General features: G+C 36.1%; 1 long non-coding RNA gene across 15 annotated transcripts in view; it reads left to right on the forward strand.

Annotated features, from left to right (window-relative positions):
* LOC140329280 (uncharacterized) overlaps nucleotides 1–19,776 on the forward strand; it is a 293,563-nt gene that overhangs the window by 144,556 nt on the left and 129,231 nt on the right. For all 15 annotated transcript variants that reach the window (XR_011920458.1, XR_011920459.1, XR_011920454.1 and 12 more), the window contains one exon: nucleotides 8,050–8,127. This is a non-coding gene — a long non-coding RNA (uncharacterized lncRNA). The remainder of the gene's footprint in view (nucleotides 1–8,049; nucleotides 8,128–19,776) is intronic.

A 19,776-nucleotide genomic window follows, 5' to 3' on the forward strand; every position in this document is an offset into this window, starting at 1 on the left:
TGTAATATGTGTGTTTTTAAAGCAAAGAATATTGTTAGTTTTGCTTTTCATATCATGCTAATATATTTCCACAACTGTGACAAACAGACCTTTTCTCTTACAGCTGTCAGACTAAATCTGATCACAAAAACTAATATGAAGATGAGACCAAAACAAGTTTCATCAGCCTTGAAATTTAAAAGCAACCTCAGAGGAAATTAATCTCAAAGCTTTTGTGTGTGTATGGCTGGCTGCCATTTTTAGGCTGTTTTCTCCCATTTTGAGTGCACCAAGCCATGCAGAACATTTTATGAATTATGGCATTACAAGTTATGCTTCAATATGTAATTGTCTCAACAGCAGTTGTAGCAAATTTCACTGACAATTGCAAACAGATTTTATAAAAGATATTAATACTCGTTTTGGATTTTTGCCTGAAGTTAAAGTAAAAAATAAAACAAAAAAAAAACCCATGCAACATTTGTAAAGTGACATTCTGGTAAGAGGACAGTACTAACATTCTCTTGCATTGCCATGATCCTCAAAACAAAAAATGTTGTGTACATTTAGGGGGCGCCTTCTGTGTATTTCATAGAGCAGTAGTAAACATTCTAGCCAACATGTTCCAGTAAACACACAATCATAGTCTGGTTTACTGGCTGACATGATATGAAAAAGAATGTTTATTTCTAAATATAGCAACATTTTGTAGAAATTGTTTTCTTTAACAAGTTACTTTTTTCACCTAGTACTTAGACTAATGATGGGATGGGAGATTCAGACCACTGCATCAAGTTTTCTGGAGCACATTCGAAAGAATCTAAATAGGGTTAAGGTGCGGATACTGTGGTGGCTGATACTTTTCATACTGTGGTATGAAAGTTAAGTCTTATGCTTTCTGAGCCACACCTCTCTATTTATAATTTATTGATCAAACCCAATCATGGGTTGTGTATATATATATATATATATATATATATATATATATACGCAATATTTGTGGGAACACATGTTATATGTACATGTAGAGCAAGTCACATTAGTATAATTCCTCTGTGCCTTATTTAAATAATATCCTTTATTGGCTTACTTAAAGTGTACCTAAACTCAGATATTTCACTTTACATAAAATAGTAGACAACAATTCTGTTTGTTTGTTTTTTTTGTGCAACAACCTTTTTAAAAAAACAAAAACAAAAAAAGGGTGTGGCACCGCCACTTAATTCTCAATGGCAAAGCCTCCCGGGATACCTACGTCACGCATCCCGGGAGGCTCTTGGGTGCTCCTTCTATGCATGCCCGAGCATCACGTGCATGCGCAGAAGGAGCCCTTTTCTCAAAAGGGAAAAAACCCACATGGACAAAAAACTTGCAGATCGCACTGAGCATGCGTGATATCTGAAGGATTTTTTTCCATGTGGGTACTTCTTCCTATGTCACCCGAAACAGGCGTGAGATTGGGTGACATAGAAAGAAGAACCCAGAAGAAGAGGAAAAGATGGCGGCCAAAAGACGGATGCCGATACGATGTGGGAAACGATGGAAGAGACCTCTGGACCGATCGACTGCTCTGCTGGATTGAAGGTAAGTGTATTTTTTATGTTTTGGGTGATGTTTGAGTTTACTTCCTCTTTAGGTAAGACTTCAGCCTTCCTTAGGCTTTTGGTAATTCCCAAATGGTTCTGAAACCCACATATTTTTACTCACTTACTGAAATTATGGACACAAAATGCAACTAGAATTTTTAAATCAGCAGTGAGTGTACAGTCCGCATGTTTAATTAATGATGTTTACTTAATCCAATACTGAGCTAGGCCTAAAACTAAAAGCAAGATAACATTCTGACCTGTATGCACAAATAAACACACTTTTTTTAAGGTAGCAGAGTGGTCATAAGCTAAGACTGTTACCGTATTTTTCGGACCATTAGACGCTCCGGACTATAGGACGCACCAGGTTTTCCGCACGGGAAAACAAGAAAAAAAAACCGGCGGGGACACAGGTAAGTAAAAAAATATGCCCCTGTACCTCTGCATTCGGACCATAAGACGCACCCTGATTTTCCCCCCACTTTAGGAGGAAAAAAAGTGCGTCTTATGGTCCGAAAAATACGGTATATTATTTTGTTTTGTGCAGACCCTATAAAATTGCCTAAGAAACTGACAAAAAAAGAAAAATGTTGATTTCTTGTAAACTGGGTAATACTATGATGCTTCTGTAAAATATACACCACTGGAAATTTTGATTGGCTTACTACTTCTCCCAGCAGTTTTTCATGTTGTTAACAGACTTGTAATGTGAATATTGCAGGCATATCCTCCCACTTTAAATGTTAGGCTAGGTTCAGGCCTGCCTAAAACGATTCCATGCCGCTCCTGGCACCTTGCGTTATCCAGCGTCCGTATATTTGACAGCGGGCAGCAGTGAGCAGTACTGAACTGCCACACTTTGTGTAAACAAACCTCTATTTTTTTAAGGATGAACTAACTTTTGTATTTTGTATGAAATACTTTATGAGGAAAAGTTAATTGATAAGGAGAGTTTAGGTTTAGACCTTTATCTCTGGAAATTCTGTTATGACAGCAGAGCTGATCTAGTGGTTGGAAAAAAGTGTACCGAGTAATTAGTCTATGCCTTTCACTCAGCAGTTCATTATTCATGTTGTAAAACCTTGTGTCATGTTCCTGAAGTCCAGGGTAGCTACAGCAAACTCATTTTCCTTTGCCAAACTGTATATCAGCCAACATTTATTTGACAGTTCGTTACGAAAAAACTTAACTTTGTTGGAGCCACAATTCAGGTTTATGTGTCTTGTGAAAAAACGCAAGTGAAACCCTTTTGTCTATACAGCTGTTCGAAACAGTTTGTATTGTGTCAACAATGTAACCGTATAGCCCTATGATTTGATTTAGAGCATGTGCCAGGAAAAAGAGCTGAAAAGACTATTGAATAGACAAGGCTGTGACCAAAAAATACTTAAAGATGTATATGAAACAGATATTGGATGGAGGGAAGGAAAAGACAGGCCACTAAACTAAGTAATAGCATTTTGTCAGTACATTGCGAGTGTTAAAATATATGATAGAATGAAAACCTGGTGATCTATTGTGGGCATATAAAGACTATAAAATATATATTTCAGTTACTCCTGAATTCAGAATCTTTTCCACTTCATAGTAATCCTGTCACAAATCTGTGCAGTTTACCATTCGGTAGATATCTGTAAGACCCTGGTGCAGCAATAGTTCTCACCAGACACCAGTCCCCCAATCTAACACTGCATTCTTCTCCCCCGCTAATTCTCGGGAGACTGATTGCGTCTCCCAGCACACAATTGCCCCCAGGACTTAATGCGCAAGGGATAGCATCTGGGGAAGGTCTTGCAGAGGACCAGGAGCCCGCAGATTAAGCAGCACAAAGTTCTTCAAAGGCAAATCCAGAGTATAAAGCCAAGGTCATACATGTGCGATCAGTCCACTAGACAAGGTACAAAGGAAGTAGCACAAGCAGAGTCGGGGTCACAGACAAAAGGTCAGTCCAGGCTGCATACAATCAATAGGTCAGGAACAGGCAACAGCTTAGCAACAGTAAATCACACAAAACAAATTCCAGCACAGATCAGCCCAGCTAAACGCACAGAATAGTGGGAACAGGGAGGCTATAAAGACCCAGCAGCCAATGACAGCGCAAGAATGGATTAGAAACCATTCTGCTCATTAGTCTCAGCACAACTCCAAATCATCTTCAGCTGCACACAGTCTCAGAGCAAGAAATGCAGAGGAACCATTCACAGCCAAAGGGAAACTGGAGATGCCGCAGGCTGCTGAGCAGAGGACTACCACCTATTTGCCTGATCTTCCCTACTGCTGTAAGCGACATAAAAGAGAATAAACAGGGCTTGAAGTCCTGCGTTGGCCTACAGCAGGGCAGCACCCGCCAGATATTTGACTCCCAACAATATCACTCTACGTTCTGTGAAGCCACATGTCAATACAATCTGTATATCCAGAGAAATGGACAGTTAAATATTGTATTTTAAGTTCAAAAATAATAATTCACAAATTACAATAAAAAGTACATTTAAACATGTAAGAAAAATAGCATTTGCATTATATAAAATAAACTAAACACAACCTCCTAAATTGGAAGAACTGGTTTAGTAGAAGGTTTCAAATCCCTAATGTAATTGTCCAATAAATTGATGTAAAGTCATCAATTTTTTTTGACCAACTGTGCCGCCCTATTAAGTTTTAGGATTGTGTTTTCCTTCCTACTTAAAGGAAACTTGTTTAGTTTGTTATTAAGGTTTCTTTTGTGTTAAATTTTAAATTGTTTGTACAAAAAAATCTTTTGTACAAAAAATCTTTTGTACATTTTAAACTCTTTTGTAGTGCCAATCCAAACTCCCAATAAAATGATGTTTGCTGTTTGCAAAATTATTGATTGAGTCTTGATTGTTTGATTTTGTGATGATTGATTGATTGTTTGATTGTGGCCTTAAAAAAATTACCTACAATTTTTGTGTTTCTCTACCAACATCTCATATACACTTCGAGATGTACATTTTGAGTTTTAAACATGTCATGATGAAACCGTAAATAAATATTATTTATTGTTTGGTTATTTAAAACTGCAGTATATTACTAGCTATGTGTGTAATACCATTCCCGAATGAATAATGTTTTCTGGTCTTGTATGAGATATTGTGAACACCTTTTTGCTATTAGCAATTACCTAATTGAAAATATAAATTACACTATTCTCCTCAGAATTTTTTTTGCTGGGTGGTAAAAATTTTTTTCCTGTAGTTGGCTGGCAGCTCATGTATTGAGAAGTGAGTGGTGCACCTGCCTAAAAGGTGCTGGGGGGAACACTGAATTATCTTTTATTTAGTAAAAGATATGAAAAAATGTGTTTACTTTGCCAAATGGTGTCAAAGCAATTTGTTGACAGCCAGGTATATACTCAAATTGTACTTTAATAACTGTAGGTAGTAATACTGATTTGCTTTCTTTTTTATTTGTCAGCGGTAGTCATCTTAATGCAGTTTACCACAAGCATACTGTATATAGTTTAGTATAAACTGTTCCGAATATAAATATAACCGATCCCAGGAACCTACTTTACCTGAAAAGAACAAGAAAACTACATTTCTAGTATAAACCTAGGACACCAAAGGTGTCCACCACTACTAACATCAATGCAGTATTTAATACAAATACCAATTAAGTTACCATGAATAAATATATCCATAGTGTGTGTTTTACATTTATTTACAACTCAGTCTGTATATCTTTTAAAATTTTTACAGGGCAAAGTTTTTTTTACTTTTAAATTGGTTATGATAGGTCTTTATTTGCTTTTAAATGATCTTTTGCACAATATTTTGGGCCATCAGTAGATGGTGCTGTGTCCTCATGTAAAGTGTGTAACAAACTCTTTAATATTAACCTGCACTGAGCTTGTTATATGTCATGTCATGATGTCACAGCACTATCTACTGGTGTGACTCAAGATTCTTTTTTTAGGTCAAAAAAATATTTCTTTATACTCGAGTTAACATGGTGATTAATGCGCTAAAGATATTGCCATCTGGCTGCAAGTTTGTCTAGCTTTTTAGTTTAGTTGTATGGTGACACACGTGCAATTCATACTTTGACACTGATTTGCATAATATATTTAACAGAATTAATTCTTTAGGGGTTTTGCAGCTGAATGCATGCTTTGACAGCACACTAATTAGCTGAAGATATTTTATATACAGTATGCAAATTATTTTGAAAGCACAAAAAATTACCAGTTTCAATAAACACCATAGTTACAATCCATAAAAAAGGAGATGCATGGAATAATGCAATCAATAACATGCTGTTTATACAGACATAGGTGAAACACCCATTCTTATTTATTATACTATATTGAATCTGCTACTAAGCAGTAGTGTTATGTATAATGTTGTTCTCTTCGTAGACCTACTAATGACCTGCAGTTATGATGTAGTTCCTGTCATAACTGCAGCAGCTTTGCAACAATTTTTTTTGTTTTAAATTATTCATTTTAGGTGTGTGGGCTTTTAAAGCCTAAGGTTAGCCTAGTTTTGGACAAGTGGGGAGTCTCTTCCAAATTTTATTAGCTTTATCCCTAATGGGGACAAAAAAATCCCTAAAAAGGAGCAATCCCCTTCTCCAGGAATAAACCCAGACATATTAAGTTTTTTTTTTAGGTTTAGTAATTAGTAATTTTTTTCAGGTTTAGAGATGCCAAATTCCCACTGCAAATAACAGCTGAATAAGTTTGTCCCTCATCTGCATAAGGTACAAGCTATAGGCTTCTGACTACAAATAGTATCTTTTCTCCAAACTGATACGCTATAATGGTTTTCATGCATCTTTTTTATATCTGCACTAAAAAATGTTGAATATGAAAGGTTTTTTGATGGTATGGCTTACATTACTTTAGACGGTTCTTTGCACTGCTATAATAAACTTGTATGTTTACCTATTATCTATTGTTAACATTGTTTCTCCTCTCCCATACCAATACATTTCTGTTTACTTCTTCTTTTTAAATACTTACCACAATACAAGAATACTTGTATGTAGCAGAATGGATTAGTACAAGCCAGTCAAAGCATGAACTTAAATAGTTAAACATACAGTTTACAGTGCCTAAAACATTACCAGCATCAGCTACAATACAAGTCACATATTAGATTTCCATTAGATGGTTATGAGTTTAATTATTATCCACCAAAGCATGCTGCTCATATGCAAAGGAAGTTTGCAGAAAATAAGCAAGCTATTTATTAACATTTGCCACTTTAATTTTGATTTCATTTTAAAGCTTACCTTTGACACATTTTGGATTGATGCACATTGTTTTTCTTTTTTACAAAACCTCTTAATTTGCAAGCCTAATGAAAGGAGAACAGCCACAATACCATTATATTAGAAAATAAGTATTATTTAGTAATTATAGAAATTACCTGACTTGTTAGAAGTGCAGTCATTCATGAAATTGTGCAGTCTAAAATGTTTTAAATAGAGGGGTCAGGGTTAGAAACCCAGTTAGGTATGCATTTCACCAATCTGTCTTGCGCGCATACTTTTCCTTGGCACTGTGTACAATAGTGCCACAGCACTAACAAAACAAACAATGGACCAGCACAATTAAAGATGCATGGTCATCAGGACATACTGGACAAAGGCAGCAATGAATACCTCACAGAAAGAGGATTGACCAGCACACTTTTAGGTAAAGTTTCAAAATGGGTTACTTGCAATCATATATCGTAACAGCAATGGCTAGTAATATTTTGGTGATACAGTGGCCCATTTTTCAAGGTGATGTACATGGACAAAAAATTTGAACATGAAATATTTAAGATGCCTCTCTCCCTATTGCCCTAATTGGTCCAGTACCTGGACCTCAGGTACTGGACTGTTCACAGGAGTGTTAGTCTCACACAGTTATTGGTGGTCAAATACTACTCAACATGCTGGTGGGTTCCAAATCAGGATTGCAAGCATTGCAAATTGTGCTGAATATGTCATGGCAATTACAGCAGGTACAATGTTCATGCTGGAGCGTTTAAGAACATAAATATTACAGTTTTAGCAACTAGAAAAAAAACTGAAACTAAAAGAATGAAAAATTAAGAATGAAATTTAGGGCTATTTTGCAGCATGGGTTAAGCCCAGTGAATGACTGCAATCAGCAAAATTCAAACAAAAACAAACAGAAAATGGGAAAACTAATATTGATAATAATTTAAACATAAATGAATTATCATGGCTCAAAAGCTATTCAGTTGAATACAAGCAAAAAAGCAATCTGCCTAAAGAACCTTAGATTTAACTCAACATTTTGCCAAGTTACCCCAGGAAAGTATTTTGACCTCAGCGATATTAAACAAAATGTTGCATTCCCAGTCCGGAATTACACCTATAATCCTTTTATAAGGATTATACAAAAATCTTTAAAAATCTCAGCAGAAACTCAACTTCATAAACACCCTGGTGTTTTCTCTCTCTTGTTCATGCTGTTTAATTAAAGTTTTCATCATTTCAGATAGAAGAACAGAATCCAGGGACTATACAGAATTGCAGAACTGAGAGAGTTGAATTGCGTAGCGATAGAGAAAACAATGTAAGTACAGGTTTACTGGTCACATTTTTAATGTAACCCCCTTGAGCTATGTCTAGCTATGCTGCTTAACTTTTGTAAATGACATTGTCCAGCTGATTCACAGACGGTAATATCCTTTTCTATCCCTACTTTTCCATGCTGGCTTTGATGTTTCTAAAATGTATGTCACAGATAGAGACAAGCTGTTTGTGATAACCAGATACCACAAGCCAAGTAATGAATTTAATCGACTGTACTATAATACTCTTAAGTTATGACTTGTTAATGCAGCCAGGCTGTTAACTTGTTCAACTGAGTAAATTAAGCTTTGCAACAATGACGGCCTTCCTCTGTTGAGAGCCAACGCAAACATGACACTAATAGTTATTATGGAGAAAAATGATAAAGTGAAATATTAAAGCAGCAGTGTCTGCCACAAGCTTTCTTATATTCCCCCTGACAACAGTTGTGGTTTTTTTTCTTGTATATTAAATATTTACTGCTTCATGAGAATTGCTGTTTGTGGGATATTAAGTAATATTATTTTCTGTATATTGCACATAAATAATCTAATGCAGTCATCGGGCTTCTGTGCTCTTAAAAAGAATAACCAAAAAGTTAAATCTGAACACTAGGAGAACTTAAAGTGGATGTATAGGTGGTCCCCGGGTTACATACAAGAAAGGGACTGTAGGTTTGTTCTTAAGTTGGATTTGTATGTAAGTCGGAACAGGTATATTATCCTAATAAATGCAAATAGGACAGATGTTTGTCTTAAAATTATTAGGCAGTGTGGTGTCAATTACTGTATAAAATCATCACTGTGAGTTAATCAAAAACATAGCAAAAAAAAACAAAACTTTATGAAGCCTAGACATTCATTAACTTCTGGAGCAAGCTGTGCTTTAATATCCAAAAAGAAACAATTGCAGAGTTTGTCTTGGTCATAAAATAGTTACAAGATTTTGCAGAAGAGCTCAGTCTCAGCTGTGTTTAGCAAAAGACTTCTTCTGCAAGTCATGCAAACTGCCCCCGTATCAAGCCTCTGTCCTGCACACGAACAAGCAGGGAAGTCTGTTCTTATCTAGGAGTCATCTGTATGTCGGATGTCCTTAACTCGGAGACTGCCTGTAAAGTAAAAAAAAACAAAACAAAACTCCCCTTTACTTTGGCAGATCCATCCTTCCCTCCAGAGATTTTCTGGGGTGATAAAGACAGAAGGAGAGTTTAAAAAAACTACTTTAAAAAAGTAGGTAATTTTTACCCTTTTATGTATGGTAAAAATTTTAGTTTAGGTTCGCTTGAACAAACCTAAGATTTTAAGGCACAGGACTTTGAATTGTGAGATCTAGGCACACCTGACAAACAGCATGGCTAGGTTGGAGATCACTGTTGTGTCCTCTGCTGCTAAGCAATACGCATAACCTATATACTAAAGATTGTGATTAAACAGAGCAAATACACACTCATGAGATTATCGGTTCCCTTCCCATAAATAATATTGAAGCGAGACTGAATGTACTGTGTAACGTTAGAGACCCCTAAATGGCTCAGTGTGCTTCCTCTCCCTCCCTGAAGGGTTACAGGATATGGTGTTGAGGGCAATGCTTTATTTGTAAGCAAAAAGGTGCTGGAGTCCAGACACTGTCTGTCTCCCCCCTCCAGATACTGTGCCAGAGCTTTCCCCCAGAGAGCACTCCATACAGAGGTATGTGAGGAAAAGAGAGTAAGAAAAGCTTTTATGAGGGGCTTTAGAGTTGTAATTCTCCTTTGGAAAATCTGTCAAAAAAAGATGAGTTCAATGAGAAAAAAAGCCCAGGTTGAGGATATTAACACTCAATTTGAGTAAAAATATATTTTTAATTTACAGGTATGTACATTTACATATATTTTCATAGCTGGTGTTTGTTGTATATCAGACTGAAGTTTGGCTTTTAATAAAGGTTGCGCAGCTTGATGGATTCATTTCTACAAAGTAGTTACATTCTCTAAAAAATGGTTGTTCAGCTTACAGCCATGGTTTTAGGTGCTGTGACATTACTTTCCTCCCTCCCCATCTTAGTTAAAATTAAAACTCTGGTCAGATTTGTAAAATAGATTTTTACTTTTGTATGCAGTACCTCTACCTTGTGCAAAAAAGTATGTGTATTTTTGGTCAGTTCATTTAGTAGGACTAATATAAAGAGTAGTAAGAAAACTAATGGTAACAGATAAAAGTGCATGTAAAAGCAAATACATTATAGAGAAGGAATGCATAAAATGAATGAAAACAAATATTATTTGCATATTTTACAAGTAAACTATTCATTTCTATACGACCCTAAAAACCAAATTTTGGTTGATGCATCTACCATGTTACCAGTTAACTGAATCAGGATTTCTGTGAGATTCTACGAGTTGAGGCAGGTGATTGGGCCAAATTAGCTCAGTGCTTTGAAGCATGCTGTCCTTTTTTAAATGGCTGTAGGAACAAACAGTACAATCCTAGTTTATCCTGGTCTCATTTAAGTGATGTGACCTAAGGATAAGGAATTTTTAAGCTCACCAAGGAAGGATCTTGAGGCAGAATGAGATCTTCCAAAAGCATTCCCATTGGTGCCAAAGCAGCAGAAAAACGCAGGTCCCAGCTGATCTCTACCTTTTCTTGGGGGGACATCTGCCAGCTTGTGATCACACTTGTTTAGTAGTTGGTGAACTGAAAAAAACATGGGATTGTTAACAACTAGCCAATAAAACATGGTAATGAAAATACTACCTGTGATGTGCTTTGGATAGCTCATCTTTACAGTTCTGGTATTTATTGTTTTTAATACTGGTCAGAAATTTACAAAAACAAATCTTTAAGGTCAGAACAGTTCTTTGGGTCAGTTGGCATGCATTTTACTGTAGATCCTTTTTTGTTATGATATCACTTGACATCTTTCCACCTCTGGTACCATTATTATTATTATTATTACACAGTATCTATATAGAGCCATCATATTATGCAGTGCTGTACAAAGTCCTTAGTCGTGTCACTAGCTGTCCCTCAAAGGAGCTCACAATCTAATGTCCCTACCATAGTCATATGTCGTTAATGAATTCTACCATCTTTGCTTGCATGTCTACAGCATATTGTAACTAGTGGTGGGCAGATAGTTCTGATCTGAGTCAATTCCAATTTGGATGGGGAGTAAACATATAAACCCCCCATATACATAGTTGATCCAGGCGAAGGCAAAACAACCCTTTTAAAGCATGGTTCAGTTTCCTCCAACAGGGGAAAAAAAATCTCTCCTTATCCAATGGGGGAATCGAGTATTCCCTGGATCAACATCTGTTGTGTTTACTTTAAAACTTTACCTTTACTTTATTCTATTCAATTATTATTATTATTAATAATACACAGGATATATATAGCGCCAACATATTACACAGTGCTGTACATTAAATAGGGGTTGCAAATGACAGACAGATACAGACAGTGACACAGGAGGAGAGGACCCTGCCCTGAAGAGCTTACAATCTAGGAAAGCATTCAGCTTTTTTTTTTTAAAGCAATCATTGGTACTCGCTGAAACTTCTTCCTGAGAGCCTATTCCACATTTTTACAGACCTTACAGTGAAGAATTATTTCCTTATCCAGAGATTACATTTATTTTCCTCCAGGTGCAAAGCTTGCCCTCTTGTCTTAAAGTGAATAATTGGGTAGAGCTTTCTCTATATGGACTATTTATAAATATATATATATATATATAGGATGATCGTTCAGCTAATCTCTCCTTGTATCTAAGCTCCTCCATTCCTTTTAATAGTTTAGTTGGTCTTTTCTGCACTCACTCCTATTCCACAATTTGAACTGATGCCCAAACATGGACTGCATTTTCCAGGTCTGACCAATGTGTTGTACAGGGGCAGAATATATCTTGATTATGATCTCTGCCTTGTTTTCCTTTTTTAATACAAGTATTATACTTTTGTACAAGTACAAAATACTTTGCTAGCTTTAGATATTGCAGCTTGGTATTACATTCTAATATTAGGTCTATGATCTACCAAAACCCCTGATTCATTTCCATTTTTGACTCCCCCAAATGTATCCCCCCTGGACAGTATGAAGCATGCATGTTGTTGTTGCCCCCATGTTAGCCCCAGAGTTGTTCTGCCCTCTTTATTACATTTTCTGCTTTTACATCCTACCTCCATGGGCAACATGGGAAAGGTCTTAATGAAAAGTGTTTTGGGAAAGTTCTTGGGGAGAAATTGCTTGGGAAATGTGTGTCTCTTAATTACGTGAAATCACAGCAATTATTTCCAGTTATACACAAGCAACTATTTTAACACTATTGCTAATAAAATGCTAAATAAATGTGCAGGCAAATATCTCCCAATGTTGCATAAAAATTGCCTCTTTTGTCATATTGACTTAAATTGACAGTCATAGTGACTGTTAACCATGTGAAATCACAGCAATTAGCTCCAGTTATATACCATTGTTCACCTTTGGGCCTCTGAGTCTTATAGGCAGAAAAAAGTTATGAAGATTTCCGTCTCTGTTCAGCTGCTTTGTCATTTTACAGTTTAATAACTTTTCTCTGCTTCAAAAAATCTGTTTCTTAAAATCTGTCTACAAACATGCTGCCTAGATTATAGATATGCAATTTGTTCTGTAAAATTTTATTATGTCATATAAATACTGAAGACAGGTGTCCTATCGATTTTAAAGTAAAACTGGGAAAAAGGACAAGCTTAAACAGAAATCAGATTCACCCCTTTACCTATGCGAATAAAAATGTGCAGGAGTTCACAATTAGATTGTCTGGGATAAAGCATGGCCAAAGCAAAAGAGGGTGAAGTAAGGTCATAAGGGCGGCCTTTATCGTCAGACAGCAGCAGTCTTTCAAAGTCGGCCCTTTTTATTTTTTAAGGCAGACAGTACAGTATGTTTCTGACTTTCCATAGCGGGATGTTTTGTAGCCATCGGTAGCAAGCAGCTTGATGTGGTTGATGACATCAGCTCAGTATGTCCCTGTGTTCACAAAGGAGAAATGTGTTGGCTGCTTTGTCATATAGTGCTTTCCATTTGCATATGCATTTATTGTTTATATTGAAAGCAAGGGCTGACTTTGCTTCACACTAGCTTTTAAATGGCAAATGCTTGTTCTACAACGTGCTATATGCTGTGCTTTTAGGAGTTTTTATGGCCTTGAGAGCATGCAGGGCATAATAAAAAAATCTGTATTTAATATGCTAAATAAATTTTATCTAAATGCAGATTTGTTTATTTAACTGTTAGTCTACATACTGAGGGGGATGTACTTAATAAATTTAGGCTGTTCACTTACCAAAGTAAAAGTAAGGTAAGGTAATAAAGTTATCACCTTGCAAGAAATTATTTGCTAAGCATAGTAAATACGATGATCGTTTACTTTGCAAAATATACCCAATCGAGTGCAAGGAAATCCAAAAAAAAAGTTTTTTTCTCTTTGCTCAAACATGATTGGGTGGTCAGTAGTCAGTAGAGCTTCATCTAATATACTAAAGTAAAATATTCCTTTTAGGGGATTATTCACTTTGTTATGTGGCTAGCCTACATTGCTTTAGTAAATCAACCCCATTGGGTTAGGTTTAAAAGGGAAATCTACAAAAACAGGAAGACGCAAAGATAATTGCATGATTGTTAATATCGCTGAATGTGATTCCTTAACTGGTCTGTTTAAGCATATGCTCAAGTTCAGTGCATGCAGTCCACATTTGCAGTGTCCATTGACTTTGAAAACAATGATGACTTTATTATGCCGATAAGGCCTTTTTACTAAATCCATATTGTGACAAAGACCATAATTTTTCAAATTAAAATATGAAAAACATGTATTTTTTGTTCCATTGATTGTCCCCTTCTGATCACTCATGTGCTGTTCATATTCCCTTTCTGATCACTCTATGCCATTGACTGTCCCCTTCTTATCACTCTATGCAATGATTGTCCCCTTCTGATCACTCTATGCCATTGACTGTCCCCTTCTGTTCACTTACCGGTAATTAGGTGTAGGGATCTCCGTTGGGGCAGGGATCTCTGTTAGGGCAGGAACCAGCAGCTTGCTTCCTGGTGCAGAATGCCGGCTTGTTACTTTCAGTTTCACTCTGCACTGCAGCCAGGAGGAGACACGCGCTGCAGCCAGCATCAAGGAGACACACACAGGATCGGATATCGGGGGATGTCTTATTCACGGGTGAGTGTCTTATTTTAATTATTTTTTCAAAAATCGGGGGTGGCCTATTTAATGGGGATGACTTAAAATCGGGGAAACACGGTAAACTAGTACTCACTCCTCTTTTTTCCGCCAATACGGCTACTGTTCACAGACTAATGGTAAACACTGATCAGTGTTGGTTCTTGCACATGTGACAGCTCTCACCTCTGGCAATTGGCCACTCAGGATCCTATAACTCAACTAAAACTGTAATATGTGTTCATTCATACTAAAAAAGCACCAACATTTTTGAAAATTTAGGATTAAGGCAGCAGATGCTGAGAAGGTAACAATGTTACATTAGGGGGTGGGTCTTGGGAACTCCTGACAAATTTACTTTCAGCCTTCCAAAAAGCGCTCTATCAGTTTGTCTTTTTGCAAACATACATTCAAGAGCAGTCCTAAACACCAAATGTTTTGTTAGCTTTTTGTGCTGACCAAAAATGCCTGCTGCTTTTTCAAATGCCCCAAATACAGCCTGATTATAAAATGATCCTGCCAACATCTAGCTTCTAATGCCTATGAAAGTCAAACCTAAACACCTGTGAAAAGCCTCCAGTGGAAGCATTTTTTTTCCTAATACTCATAATCAATAAGCCATGAGGCTAATCTTCTTCACTAAGTTGTGCCCCTAAGAACAATTTGTTCTAACATAACCTTATAGCACACATTTTTACTAGGTGACAGAGTAGTACTCCGATTACATTTCAGGAGTTGGAGCCTTTTCAGTGTGATGGTAAAAAATGTATGATGTGCTCCAATATATTGGGAAGATATAAAAACATTGTCTGTTGAGCTAGTGTTTTTTGTTCGTGTACATATAGTGGTTTTGAATCATACTTCATTTATTCCTGTCACCTCCCACACAGCTAAATTATATGTGCTAACCCTTAAAAAATAAATCAGTTGCTGTTTAAGATCTTATTTTTGTTGTTTGAAGTGGAGAGAATGTGGTTTTTCTTTCAGCTGACTTTGAAAACTTCCCTCCATCTTCTTTGGCACGAACATTATTTTGGGTCATGGTTAACGGCTGCACGCAGGTATTGGGGAGAGGTTAGAAACGGCAAGTCTAATAGAGTGTGATCTGCATGAGTAAAAGTTCACTGACAGAGTTACGCCCAGACATGTCCAGGAGGTGCTGAAACAGAGCTGATTTAAAAGAAACACTGCCCATGCACTTACTGAACTGCAGCACTTGTTCACAGTTCTCAATAAAGCAATGTATAAACCATTTTCTCATGCTGATACTTACCAGGGCTGTTGGTATGTCAATTATATTTTACAGGATTATGTAAAACTATTAGAAACTAACTTTCAGGTAGTTAGTTATTTATGGAAATGTTTTGATCTTGTTTGTGGGAAAGATCAAACAAAAGATGGTATTGCAGTAGTTGAAAATGCCGGCAATTAGTAATTCTGCATACAAATGTTAGAGAATATTTGGCCAGTCTGATCCTTTACCTTCAGATTGAGAAATATTTGCATTTTTGTAGACTTCATGACCCTAGCTAGTGTACCCAGCCTAAACCTGCTCAAAGGAATAGATTTTCCCAGCTGATCACTATTGGTTCCTGGTGCACTGTAGTACTTTTCTTTCCCTCCCTAAAAGGGTTGTTTGCAGAGTTTACGTCGTGTAAACTGCTACGTTTATAGATCTATCTTTTATTAGGAAAGGCACAGAGCTGGCAATTCTGCATAAGTGATCTTCCTAGGAAAGTTTTTAAGAGCTGTAACAAGCCTGTTGGTGGCATTGTGTCGATCTATGACTGAAATATTCGTTTTATGTTGAAGAATGTTTTGTTTTTAGGTTTGGCAGTGAGCATAGGCTACTAAGCCATAAAAGTCAATCAGCATTCATTGTTTACTAATGTTACTGTAGTACATTGGGTTACAGCACCCACGCATCCTTATTGTCCTTGCAATGCTTTATACAAAATACTTCTCTAAATTTTATTACCCTATAAATGACCATTTAATGGGGAACTTCAATTCCAACAAGCCAGCAATTTCATAGAAGATAAGGTCAGTATTAAGGTGAAAAAGTACACTTGGACTTCCAGACTTTGTTTAGTAGCTTGTGACACTATTATCCCGCGCAGACATGTATTTATTCAGGGCTGAGGATACAAAGTCATGTTTTTATGTATTTTGTACTGTATTTTGCATGAAGAATTACTGGATCATTTTAGTTTTAGTACAGCGATAGTGTTAAACATTGGTTCCTGTGGTAGGATTATCACCCTCTTCTGTGCACTTCTGTGCATTTTCACCTGCTGTGCAAATGTATAGTGAGACAACAGGGTCCCTAGGTGGTAGACAGCCAAAACTGGTGGCAAATCATATATTAAATTATATTGAATAATACAGTCATGTTGGGTAACGAGCTGATGTCTGCCCACAGCTTTAGCCCTGCAAAATACTTTCAAAGGTTGTAGCACTTGGCCGTGTCAGAAGACCGGAGCTTTTTTAAATGGATTGTCATTGTTTGTTTGTCTATAGTTATATAATTGCATTGCTGCTAATACTGCCAAGTGATGTCCCAAAGCAAAATTTATACTGATCCAGCTGGCTGAAAACACAATTGAATAGTGCCAGGGACACTTTTGTACACCAGGAAATAAAACTATTGGCAAATCTCAAAAGTTTAAATACAGGCCTGCTCAGAAGAAATGTAAACCATGGTACAAGTAATTATCTAATGAACTGTAAATAGATCATATATTTCCAGGTGATAGTTTACCTTTTGCCAATGACTATATAATAAACTGTGTGTTCACAGTAAAACCCTTACCACTTCTGTCTTTTTTTGTGATAGTTTCCAGAATAAATGTTTAACATTATGTACTGTATTTTATTTCTTGCATAATGACGTCTATTGACAATGGAAGCCGTATGCTAATCATACAAACTTCTGCTTTGTCAGTTTGATTTGCAGGTTTATCTCTCCCCTCTGGCCCTCAGTCAGATTCACTGCATGTAAGAAATTATATGTAAAAGTTTTTAGTTAGCTAAATAGAAATGTGGTTAATTACGGAATTTTCTTTATATCAACATCTGTCCTTAAAGTTAAAAATATGAGATAAGTTATCAAATGCAGGTGTTATAAATATTAAAATGTCTGTGAGTGCCTGTTGACTGGACTACCATTTACTATCTTAGGGAACTCATGATTTTGTCCCCACTACCACTGGTCTCCCCTTCTCAAAAAGCTGTCAATTGCTTCTACCTCTTTTCTCTTACATTGACACCTCTAAGATTAGAAAGCCTTTATAAGTTTGGAAGCAGTATGTACAGCAATCCTGTTGCAAATACCAAAATAGGGGGAGGGGGGGGACACGAGAGTCAAAACATCAAAGGGAGTAAGAGGATTCCGGTGTTGAAAGAAGGAAAAAAGATATAAAAAATAAAGATTACGCTACTAGGAGATAATAAAAGGATTAGGTACAAAATCCAAGGTTCCCAAATGTCTTTAATAGTTGACAATTTTTCATTTACAAATATTGTAATTTTAACCTATTTTTGACCTCATTAAAATAAACTAGTTATCTTTTTCAGTTACAAGCTGCTTAGCAGCCAGCTAAACTTAATTTAAATTGAAAATTAGTAAGACTTAAAGTGTAACAAGGGTAGCCAAAGGCCTGTAGGTAGGTGAGAGTGAAATAAGTGGTCCAGTGATTTAACAATCTTCCATCAGAACCTTGCATACTCATTAAATTATAAGGTAGGAATATCTTATCCCACAATGATGTCTATGGGTTACAGTTCCACCATATGTTAAAATGACTGGAAAGTCATGCCAGGTTTTTAAAGAAACTTTGGTAATTAAAAAAAACACCTTGACAATCTAATTACCTGTGCAGTGTTGCTACAACACCTTTTTGATTTTTTCAGCATATCTGACCAAATTTTCCTCAGTACTGGTCAGTTCTGCACAATGAGCCCCTATTGATTCAAATAAAGCCATATTTTAATACTGGAGAACCTTGATTATCAACACCATGCAGGTAAATGTGGCCTGAAGAGGCCTTTTTAGTTCGGGATTTAGTGATAACCTTTGTACTGTGTGTGTCATTTTTAAGGAAATTTCCACCTACTTCCTTTTATAGCGACACAATAGAATGTATAGACTTTTTACCAGTGGTGATACAATCAAGAATAAAATCCTGTCAGAGGTTCTCATCCTTCCAAACATAAAATATGCTTTGGCTGGTGTCCTTTACTTAATCATATGACCTGAATCCTTCCCTGTTGCCAGATGTTGGTTGTTGGTCTAGAAACATAATTAATTGGCGCAGCTGTTCTATCTGCATAAAATAGAAAAATAAAGACAATTGAGATGTGAATGTTTGTTAATCACAGCGATTTGCAGAGAGACCATTTCAGGTGACATTTTATGAAATACAACAAATAAATTAAAATTGAGCTTCATGTATTTTTTTTTTAATTTAAATACTGTGTTCAAGTAATAGCTACAGACACCTAAAACCTCCAAAGAACCTGGGTTATTAAAGTAAACTAGAACATTAACAAAATGATGCTTTTGTATTAGTTGAAACACGATAAAATCACAAGGTTGCTATTGATAAGGCAGTTTGAAATAAGCCATGATAAAAACTTAAAAAAAGCATATGCTATATTATTATACAACTACTATTTTACTATACAACAATGTATAATATTATACAATGTATATTACTATACAACATTATATTATACTATATTACAGCACTCTGTACAATAAAATACTTAAAAATGTCCACTATACTATTACAAGATATTAATTATATAACATCCAACATCTAAGTAGTGATGTTCACCAACAATCTTCTTTGATAAGTTTTCAGAAAGTGACACTTTCCTGCCACCTTCACTTGGTAACGTTTGGCAAGTGCACTCCCTGAATTCCTGGACCATAGTATAAAACTATAAACTCTTGTGGAGGTTGGATCATCAAAGAATATCACACTGTTCCAAAATGCCATGCCAAGTCAGTTTTCTTTCTTCTAAAAAAAAGTGTAGTCTTTCCCATCGGTATCCTATCTTCAGTTCCTCTCATGGTGCAGATCAGATTAAATTTTATAATATATAAAAATGTTAACAGAAATCAAGTGAAAAGCCCCAAATAGATCCAAAACACACCAGTATGCTAGAGGAGGTGTGATGATCAGAGTTAAACATGTACAGTATATCTATTGTCATATATATATATACTATAATCTATGTATTATCTATTATAAATATCTATTACATCAAAAGTTTGTGTGTTTTGGATCTATTTGGAACTTTTTACTTTGATTCTCTTATACTTCAGTAAGGTAATAAAGCATCTGCACATAATGTAAGGTAATTCAGTAGGTATTGTTTAATTTGAAATGATCTGACTATGTGACAGCACCAGGCCAATCACCAAGCTGTAGTGATGTCATATATAAGGAAG

This window comes from Pyxicephalus adspersus, chromosome 4, assembly GCF_032062135.1.
Source record: "Pyxicephalus adspersus chromosome 4, UCB_Pads_2.0, whole genome shotgun sequence".
Lineage (NCBI taxonomy): Eukaryota > Metazoa > Chordata > Amphibia > Anura > Pyxicephalidae > Pyxicephalus > Pyxicephalus adspersus.